Source organism: Oncorhynchus clarkii, chromosome 18, assembly GCF_045791955.1.
Source record: "Oncorhynchus clarkii lewisi isolate Uvic-CL-2024 chromosome 18, UVic_Ocla_1.0, whole genome shotgun sequence".
Taxonomy (NCBI): domain Eukaryota; kingdom Metazoa; phylum Chordata; class Actinopteri; order Salmoniformes; family Salmonidae; genus Oncorhynchus; species Oncorhynchus clarkii.
Window position 1 is genome coordinate 67,133,046 of NC_092164.1, and position 12,149 is coordinate 67,145,194.

Genomic DNA, 12,149 nt, shown 5'->3' on the forward strand with positions numbered 1-12,149 from the left:
GCTATACAAATTGATGGAAAGTGGTGTTGGGGGAAAAACAAAAAACATAAAATCTATGTACACAAACAATGTGTACGGTTAAAATAGACAAAGAAACACAAACATTTCTTCCCACAGGGCCGTGGGGTGAGACAGGGATGCAGCTTAAGCCCCACCCTCTTCAACATATATATCAACGAATTGGCGCGGGCACTAGAACAGTCTGCAGCACCCGGCCTCACCCTACTAGAATCTGAAGTCAAATGTCTGCTGTTTGCTGATGATCTGGTGCTTCTGTCCCCAACCAAGGAGGGCCTACAGCAGCACCTAGATCTTCTGCACAGATTCTGCCAGACCTGGGCTCTGACAGTAAATCTCAGTAAGACCAAAATAAGGGTGTTCCACAACGGATCCAGTTGCCAGGACCACAAATACAAATTCCATCTAGACACTGTTGCACTAGAGCACACAAAAAACTATACATACCTTGGCCTAAACATCAGCGCCACAGGTAACTTCCACAAAGCTGTGAACGATCTGAGAGACAAGGCAAGAAGGGCATTCTATGCCATCAAAAGGAACATAAAGTTTGACATACCAGTTAGCATCCGGCTAAAAATACTTGAATCAGTTACCCAGAATGCATTTCCCTTTATCGTTGTGAGGTCTGGGGTCCGCTCACCAACCACGGGACAAACACCAAATTGAGACTATGCATGCAGAATTCTGCAAAAATATCCTCTGTGTACAACGTAGAATACCAAATAATGCATGCAGAGCAGAATTAGGCCGATACCCACTAATTATGAAAATCCAGAAAAGAGCCGTTAAATTCTACAACCACCTAAAAGGAGGCGATTCCCAAACCTTCCATAAAAAAGCCATCACCTACAGAGCGATGAACCTGGAGAAGAGTCCCCTAAGCAAGCTGGTCCTGGGGCTCTGTTCATAAACACACAGACCCCACAGAGCACCAGCACAATTAGACCCAACCTAATTATGAGAAAAAAAAAGTTAATTACTTGACACATTGGAAAGAATAAAAAAATAACTGAGCAAACTAGAATGCTATTTGGCCCTGAACAGAGAGTCCACAGTGGCAGAATACCTGACCACTGTGACTGACCCAAAATTAAGGAAAGCTTTGACTATGTACAGACTCAGTGAGCATAGCCTTGCTATTGAGAAAGGCCGCTGAAGACAGACATGGCTCTCAAGAGAAGACATGCTATGTGCTCACTGCCCACAAAATGAGGTGGAAACTGAGCTGCCCTTCCTAACAACCTGTCCAACGTATGACCATATTAGAGACACTTATTTCCCTCAGATTACACAGATCCACAAAGAATTCGAAAACAAACCCAATGTTGATAAACTCCCATATCTACTGGGTGAAAGAGAGAGGGGGGGAGGGGGCAGAGAGAGGGGGGGAGGGGGCAGAGAGAGTGGGGGAGGGGGCAGAGAGAGGGGGGAGGGGGCAGAGAGAGGGGGGGAGGGGGCAGAGAGAGGGGGGGAGGGGGCAGAGAGAGTGGGGAGGGGGCAGAGAGAGGGGGGAGGGGGCAGAGAGAGGGGGGAGGGGGCAGAGAGAGGGGGGAGGGGGCAGAGAGAGGGGGGAGGGGGCAGAGAGAGAAAGGGGGCACAGAGAGGGGGAGGGGGCAGAGAGAGAAAGGGGGCACAGAGAGAGGGGGAGGGGGCAGAGAGAGAAAGGGGGCAGAGAGAGAGAGGGGGCAGAGAGAGAGAGAGAGAGGGGGCAGAGAGAGAGAGAGGGGGCAGAGAGAGAGAGGGGGCAGAGAGAGAGAGGGGGCAGAGAGAGAGAGAGGGAGGGGGCAGCGAGAGGAGGAAGGGCAGACCACATCTTAAACAACATCTCCCTAAAGGCTTTTCACATATCAGCTCTTTCTTTCTATCGTGTCCCTCCTCCTCGCTCTCCCTCCCTCCCTCACTCACTTTCCTTCAAGTCTGTGACTGCAGGACACAGACACCGAGAGAGTGAGAGACACAGAACACTAGCCAACAGCTAATGTAAACTCATTTAACCCTGATCCCCTTGTACAGTCACATAGCATCAATGAACCAGCATGTATAAAATAGCTCTAACACCCATATAAGGCAAACATCCTATTTCCCCAAACACACAAAGCAAAGAACAAAGGCTTTCTCCTCAAACAGACACTGATGTGAACTCAAACTGTGTGTGTTTTCCTGGCTACATGAGATAAATCAGGTGTTACTTCCAAAATAATCAACAGGTGTAGATTACACACACACACACACACACACACACACACACACCTCTCTCTCTGGCCAGTGCTATGATAATGTAATCAGGAACATGCAAAATAAGAGACGTGTTCAATGATTAATCACACAAAAAACACCATGCTTTCTGTATAAGTATAAAATTGACCTTGTGGTGTGATGAGTGTGTCTCCTAAGCAGCAACAAGCCAGTCCTCCAGCCGATTCAGATATAACCTACACTAATACTGGCCTGGACTCATCTAGCTGATTCTGCTCCAACCTACACTAATACTAGCCTGGACTCCTCCAGCTGATTCTGATACAACCTACACTAATACTAGCCTGGACTCCTCCAGCTGATTCTGATACAACCTACACTAATACTAGCCTGGACTCCTCCAGCTGATTCTGATACAACCTACACTAATACTAGCCTGGACTCCTCCAGCTGATTCTGATACAACCTACACTAATACTGGCCTGGACTCCTCCAGCTGATTCTGCTCCAACCTACACTAATACTAGCCTGGACTCCTCCAGCTGATTCTGCTCCAACCTACACTAATACTGGCCTGGACTCCTCCAGCTGATTCGGATATAACCTACACTATTACTAGCCTGGACTCCTCCAGCTGATTCTGATATAACCTACACTAATACTAGCCTGGACTCCTCCAGCTGATTCTGATACAACCTACACTAATACTGGCCTGGACTCCTCCAGCTGATTCTGATACAACCTACACTAATACTGGCCTGGACTCCTCCAGCGGATTCTGATATAACCTACACTAATACTGGCCTGGACTGGTTGAACGGCCAGATGGAAGCCACTCCTCAGTAAAAAGGCATATGACAGCCTACTTGGAGTTTGCCAAAAGGCACCTAAAGACTCAGACCATAAGAAGCAAGATTCTCTGGTCTGATGAAACCAAGATCGACTCTGGAGGACATCTGGCACCATCCCTACGATGAAGCATGGTGGTGGCAGCATCATGCTGTGGGGATGTTTTTCAGCGGCAGGGACTGGAAGACTTGTCGGGATCGAGGCAAAGATGAACAGAGCAAAGTATAGATCGATCCTTAAAGAAAACCTGCTCTAGAGTGTTCAGGACCGCAGACTGGGGCAAAAGTTCACCTTCCAAGGGGTCTGAATACTTTCCAAATGCACTGTATGTATTTTTAAAATTTGTTTTGTTTACACTGTTTTGGATTTAACAGACCGAAAAAAATACAATGCTTTAGGCAGCCCGCCCAAGGATTACAATGGCATACAAATCCCTGGGCTTAATCCTGGTCTCTTTACCCGTATACTAACTAGCTGTATAACATAGGATTAACTGCAGATACCAGACCAGTCTAATCTCTAGTAATCCTGTTGCACTAAACACAGCTCCTTCTGGTCCCCTGGCTAGACGAAACACACACACAGCTAATCACACCGAATAGGGCCATGTTCAAGCACACACACACACACACACTCTTTAAAATACAGCATTGCTAAATTATACCTATACCTTTAGAAATAGCCATCGCCGAAGATTTAAATAATGGATATCTGTCTATTTTTACAATACGCAATCATTTCAGGACTCAGTGAGCACTAGGCCAAACACACACAAGAAGAGATCAAGTTCTGACCCCAGATAGGATTCTGTAGAATAGTCTGGATCGGTGAAACAGTTAAAAAGAGCGCTAACAGCAGCTAACAGCTAAGCATCTGTCTAGAGCTAACAGCTAACCATCTGTCTCAGTACTGCATTATTAGCATACATCGATTAAACAGTGCGCTAAAAGCAGCTAACAGCTAACCATCTATACAGAGCTAACAGCTAACCATCTATACAGAGCTAACAGCTAATCATCTATACAGAGCTAACAGCTAACCATCTATCTAGAGCTAACCATCTGTCATAGTACTGTATTATCATACGTCCAGTAAACAGAGCGTTAACAGCTAACCATCTCTCCAGAGCTAACAGCTAACTATCTATACAGAGCTAACCATCTGTCATAGTACTGTATTATTAGCATACGTCCAGTAAACAGAGCGCTAACAGCTAACCATCTATCCAGAGCTAACAGCTAACCATCTATCCAGAGCTAACGGCTAACCATCTATCCAGAGCTAACAGCTAACCATCTATCCAGAGCTAACAGCTAACCATCTATCCAGAGCTAACAGCTAACCATCTATAGAGAGCTAACAGCTAACCATCTATCCAGAGCTAACAGCTAACCATCTATCCAGAGCTAACAGCTAACCATCTATCCAGAGCTAACAGCTAACCATCTATCCAGAAATAACCGCTAACCATCTATCCAGAGCTAACCATCTGTCACAGTACTGTATTATTAGCATACATAACAGTTACCTATCTGCCAAAGCAATATATTCTTCTTAAATTTTACCAGGCAGGTCAATAAAGATCAAATTCTTACTTACAATGACGGCCTGGCAAGAGGCGTCCTCTTTGGGGTTTAAAAGGGGTTAAAAAAAACAACACAGACAGAGGACACTTGGCCACTTGGCCACAGATACGCCAGCAGACTGTGGGAACAAAGCACATCAAGAGAAACATCGCTACACTACATAGTTATCTCTATGGCAACAATAAACAACGTGGCACAAACAATGTCAAGGGCAGACAACCCCTTCGGGGTCCTTTAACAGAATGTGACTGGAAGATCAGGTGTTTTACGAAGAGGATGAGGTTTTGGTACCTCTATTACGGACAGACCTCTCCCCCTATCTTTATAACCATTGAATCTATGTTTTGACTAGAGGTCGACCGATTAATTGGCACGGCCGGTTAATTAGGTCCGATTTCAAGTTTCCATAACAAATCGGTAATCTGCATTTTTGGACGCCGATTATGGCAGATTACATCGCACTCCACGAGGAGACTGCGTGGCAGGCTGACCACCTGTTACTCCACGAGGAGACTGCGTGGCAGGCTGACCACCTGTTACTCCACGAGGAGACTGCGTGGCAGGCTGACCACCTGTTACTCCACGAGGAGACTGCGTGGCAGGCTGACCACCTGTTACTCCACGAGGAGACTGCGTGGCAGGCTGACCACCTGTTACTCCACGAGGAGACTGCGTGGCAGGCTGACCACCTGTTACTCCACGAGGAGACTGCGTGGCAGGCTGACCACCTGTTACGCGAGTTCAGCAAGGAGCCAAGTTAAGTTGCTAGCTAGCGTTAAACGTATCTTATAAAAACAAATCAATCTTAGCATAATCACTAGTTAACTACACATGGTTGATGATATTACTAGGTTAACTAGCATGTTCTGCGTTGCATATAATCAATGCTGTGCCTGTTAATTTATCATCGAAAAACAACCTACTTCGCCAAACGGGGGATAATTTAGATTTAACAAAAATGCATATCTCAGGTAGAGAGGAGGGTTTTTGTAAATGAGTATCAACCAGTGGATTTTGCGTTGAGTATGAAGAGCTATGGTCCAGACCTGGCTTCAAATACTATTTGAAATCATATCTAAAATTATTTAGCTGGGCTCGATTGAGCTTAACACAATGGAAACAACAGAATAGCCATAAAACCGCCAACCCCGTCCATCTGGCACTCCAGGGAGGCTAAAGCAAACACTTACAATTTTGGAAATATTTCAAATACCATTTAAACCCAGGTCTGGCAAACAGCTAACCTGTTAATATCGTTCACATTACTTTATTAGGGGGAGAGATGGATGTAAAGGAGGAAGGTGAATTAGGGGGGAGAGATGGATGTAAAGGAGGAAGGTGAATTAGGGGGGAGAGATGGATGTAAAGGAGGAAGGTGAATTAGGGGGGAGAGATGGATGTAAAGGAGGAAGGTGAATTAGGGGTAGAGAGATGGATGTAAAGGAGGAAGGTGAATTAGGGGGGAGAGATGGATGTAAAGGAGGAAGGTGAATTAGGGGGAGAGAGATGGATGTAAAGGAGGAAGGTGAATTAGGGGGGAGAGATGGATGTAAAGGAGGAAGGTGAATTAGGGGGGAGAGATGGATGTAAAGGAGGAAGGTGAATTAGGGGAGAGAGATGGATGTAAAGGAGGAAGGTGAATTAGGGGAGAGAGATGGATGTAAAGGAGGAAGGTGAATTAGGGGGGAGAGATGTATATAAAGGAGGAAGGTGAATTAGGGGGGAGAGATGTATATAAAGGAGGAAGGTGAATTAGGGGGAGAGAGATGGATGTAAAGGAGGAAGGTGAAATAGGGGTAGAGATGGATGTAAAGGAGGAAGGTGAATTAGGGGAGAGATGGATGTAAAGGAGGAAGGTGAATTAGGGGGAAGCTATGTAGAGTGTTGCAGAATATAAACATGTAGGTTACAACACACCCACACTGATATGTTTTGGGGTACACACAATGTGGGTCTTAGTTTTCATTGCTGTGTTTGTATAGAAAACAAGCCTAGTCATAACCACTGTGTGTGTGTGTACACGTGGGACAGTTGTGGTTATGGTCTCCTTTTCAAACATCTGTGTTATTCTTTAAGCACATCTTTGGTACAGCTAAACGAGAACAGTCAGTCACCTGTATATGTGTGTGTGTGTGTGTGTGTGTGTGAGTGAGAGTGAGAGAGAAACAGTGAGAGAGTGAGTGAGAGACAGAGAGAGAGTGAGTGTGGAGAGAGTGAGAGACAGTGAGACAGAGTGAGACAAAGAGACAGTGAGAGAGGGTGAGAGAGCGAGACAGAGAGAGAGAGTGAGAGACAGTGAGAGAGACAGTGAGAGAGAGACAGAGCGAGAGACAGTGAGCGAGAGACAGTGAGAGAGAGACAGTGAGAGTGGAGATCACAGAAGGCACTGCACCGCTAAAGTGCTAATTAGCCTTTTGAACGACCAGGGTGACCTAGTGCTAACTTTCCTGCTTCATCTCTCCCTCGGGGTGGGTGTGTGTGTGTGTGTGTGTGTGTGTGTGTGTGTGTGTGTGTGTGTGTGTGTGTGTGTGTGTGTGTGTGTGTAGTTTATGTCACTGAACTGTAAAAGCGTTGTTTTGTTGATGTGTGGCATAATTCAGGATGGTGCAAAGAGTGCCAATAAGAACACACACACACTGCAGTTACACACACACTGCAGTAAGCTAACACGCCAACCCACACACTGCAGTTACACACACACACACACACACACACACACACACACACTGCAGTTACACACACACACACACACACACTGCAGTTACACACACACTGCAGTTACACACACACACTGCAGTTACACACACACTGCAGTAAGCTAACACGCCCACCCACACACTGCAGTTACCCACACACACTGCAGTTACACACACACACTGCAGTTACACACACACACACACACACCTGCTAGCTAACACACACACACACACCTGCTAGCTAACACACACACACCTGCTAGCTAACACACACACGCACACCCCTGCTAGCTAACACACACACACACACACCTGCTAGCTAACACACACACCCCCCTGCTAGCTAACACACACACCCCTGCATGGTAACACACACACACACCCCTGCTAGCTAACACACACACACACACACACACCCCTGCTAGCTAACACACACACCCCTGCTAGCTAACACACACACACACACACACACACACCCCTGCTAGCTAACACACACACACACCCCTGCTAGCTAACACACACACACACACCCCCCTGCTAGCTAACACACACACACACACCCCTGCTAGCTAACACACACACACCTGCTAGCTAACATACACACCTGCTAGCTAACACACAGACACACACATCCTTCTAGCTAACACACAGACACACACACCCCTGCTAGCTAACACACAGACACACACACCCCTGCTAGCTAACACACAGACACACACACCCCTGCTAGCTAACACACAGACACACACACCCCTGCTAGCTAACACACAGACACACACACCCCTGCTAGCTAACACACACACACACACACACCCCTGCTAGCTAAAACACACACACACACACACACACCCCTGCTAGCTAACACACACACACACCCCTGATAGCTAACACACACACACACCTGCTAGCTAACACACACACACACACACACCTGCTAGCTAAAACACACACACACACACACACACACACACACACACACACCTGCTAGCTAACACACACACACACGCTAGCTAACACACACACACCTGCTAGCTAACACACACACACCTGCTAGCTAACACACACACACACACACACCTGTTAGCTAACACACACACACACACACACCTGCTAGCTAACACACACACACACACCTGCTAGCTAACACACACACACACCTGCTAGCTAACACACACACACACACACCTGCTAGCTAACACACACACACACACCTGCTAGCTAACACACACACACACACACACACACACACACACCTGCTAGCTAACACACACACACACCTGCTAGCTAACACACACACACACACACACCTGCTAGCTCACACACACACCTGCTAGCTAACACACACACACACACACACACACCTGCTAGCTAACAGACACACACACACACCTGCTAGCTAACACACACACACACACACACACCTGCTAGCTAACACACACACACACCTGCTAGCTAACACACACACACACACACACACCTGCTAGCTAACACACACACACACACACACACCTGCTAGCTAACACACACACACACACTGCACACACACCTGCTAGCTAACACACACACACACACACACACTTGCTAGCTAAAACACACACACACCTGCTAGCTAACACACACACACACACCTGTTAGCTAACACACACACACACACCTGCTAGCTAACACACACACACACACCTGCTAGCTAACACACACACACACACACACACACCTGCTAGCTAACAAACACACACACACACACACACACCTGCTAGCTAACACACACACACAAACACCTGCTAGCTAACACACACACACACACACACCTGCTAGCTAACACACACACACACACCTGCTAGCTAACACACACACACACACACACCTGCTAGCTAACACACACACACACCTGCTAGCTAACACACACACACACCTGCTAGCTAACACACACACACACCTGCTAGCTAACACACACACACACACACCTGCTAGCTAACACACACACACACACACTTGCTAGCTAACACACACACACACACACACACACACACACACACCTGCTAGCTAACACACACACACACACCTGCTAGCTAACACACACACACACACACATACACCTGCTAGCTAACACACACACACACCTGCTAGCTAACACACACACACACACACACCTGCACACACACACACCTGCTAGCTAACACACACACACACACACACACACACACACCTGCACACACCTGCTAGCTAACACACACACACACACACACCTGCTAGCTAACACACACACACACACCTGCTAGCTAACACACACACACACACACACACCTGCTAGCTAACACACACACACACCTGCTAGCTAACACACACACACACACCTGCTAGCTAACACACACACACACACACACCTGCTAGCTAACACACACACACACACCTGCTAGCTAACACACACACACACACCTGCTAGCTAACACACACACACACACACTGCTAGCTAACACACACACACACACACCTGCTAGCTCACACACACACCTGCTAGCTAACACACACACACACACACCTGCTAGCTAACAGACACACACACACACCTGCTAGCTAACAGACACACACACACACCTGCTAGCTAACACACACACACACACACACCTGCTAGCTAACACACACACACACCTGCACACACACCTGCTAGCTAACACACACACACACACACACTTGCTAGCTAAAACACACACACACACACACTTGCTAGCTAAAACACACACACACCTGCTAGCTAAAACACACACACACCTGCTAGCTAACACACACACACACACCTGTTAGCTAACACACACACACACACCTGCTAGCTAACACACACACACACACACACACCTGCTAGCTAACAAACACACACACACACACACACCTGCTAGCTAACAAACACACACACACACACACACCTGCTAGCTAACACACACACACAAACACCTGCTAGCTAACACACACACACAAACACCTGCTAGCTAACTCACACACACAAACACCTGCTAGCTAACTCACACACACACACACACCTGCTAGCTAACACACACACACACACACACCTGCTAGCTAACACACACACACACACACACACACACACACACACACACCTGCTAGCTAACACACACACACACCTGCTAGCTAACACACACACACACACCTGCTAGCTAACACACACACACACACACACACCTGCTAGCTAACACACACACACACACACACACACCTGCTAGCTAACACACACACACACACACACACACCTGCTAGCTAACACACACACACACACACACACCTGCTAGCTAACACACACACACACACACACACCTGCTAGCTAACACACACACACACACACCTGCTAGCTAACACACACACACACACACACACATACACACACACCTGCACACACACACACCTGCTAGCTAACACACACACACACACACACACACACCTGCACACACCTGCTAGCTAACACACACACACACACCTGCTAGCTAACACACACACACACACCTGCTAGCTAACACACACACACACACCTGCTAGCTAACACACACACACACACACCTGCTAGCTAACACACACACACACACACCTGCTAGCTAACACACACACACACACCTGCTAGCTAACACACACACACACACCTGCTAGCTAACACACACACACACACCTGCTAGCTAACACACACACACACCTGCTAGCTAACACACACACACACACACACACCTGCTAGCTAACACACACACACACACCTGCTAGCTAACACACACACACACACACACACACACCTGCTAGCTAACACACACACACGCACGCTAGCTAACACACACAGCCCTGGGTTAGCTAACACACATAGCCATGCCCAAATACTCTTACAAACTGACAGGCTACTGGGTAGTTAGCTTCCTCTATCAACTATGGTTACCTGCAAGGAAACATGTGCCGTCATCATTGCTTTGCACAAAAAGAGCTTCTCAGGGAAGGATATTGCTGCCAATAAGATTGCACCGAAATCAACAATTTATCGGATCAAGAACTTTGAGAGAGGTCCAAATGTTGTGAAGAAGGCTTCAGGGCGCCCCAAGAAAGTCCAGCAAGCGCCAGGACCGTCTCCTAAAGTTGATTCAGCTGCAGGTTCGGGGCACCACCAGTACAGAGCTTGCTCAGGAATGGCAGCAGGCAGGTGTGAGTGCATCTGCACGCACAGTGAGGCGAAGACTTTTGGAGGATGGCCTGGTGTCAAGAAGGGCAGCAAAGAAGCCACTTCTCTCCAGGAAAAACATCAGGGACAGACTGATATTCTGCAAAAGGTACAGGGATTGGACTGCTGAGGACTGGGGTAAAGTCATTTTCACTGATGAATCTCCTTTCTGATTGTTTGGGGCATCCAGAAATAAAGCTTGTCCGGAGAAGACAAGGTGAGCGCTACCATCAGTCCTGTGTCATGCCAACAGTAAAGCATCCTGAGACCATTCATGATATTTTGGGTCCATGGCCAGGAAACTCCCCAGACCTTAATCCCATTGAGAGCCAATGAAAACCAATCAATCCTCAAGAGGTGGGTGGACAAACAAAAACCTACAAATTCTGACAAACTCCAAGCATTATGCAAGAATCGTCTGCCACTTATGAAATGCTTGTAATTATACTTCAGTATTCCATAGTAACATCTGACAAAAATATCTAAAGACACTGAAGCAGCAAACTTTGTGAAAGTTAATATTTGTGTCATTCTCAAAACTTTTGGCCACGACTGTAGTTAGCTAGCAGAGACAACACACAGCTGATAGGTTACTGA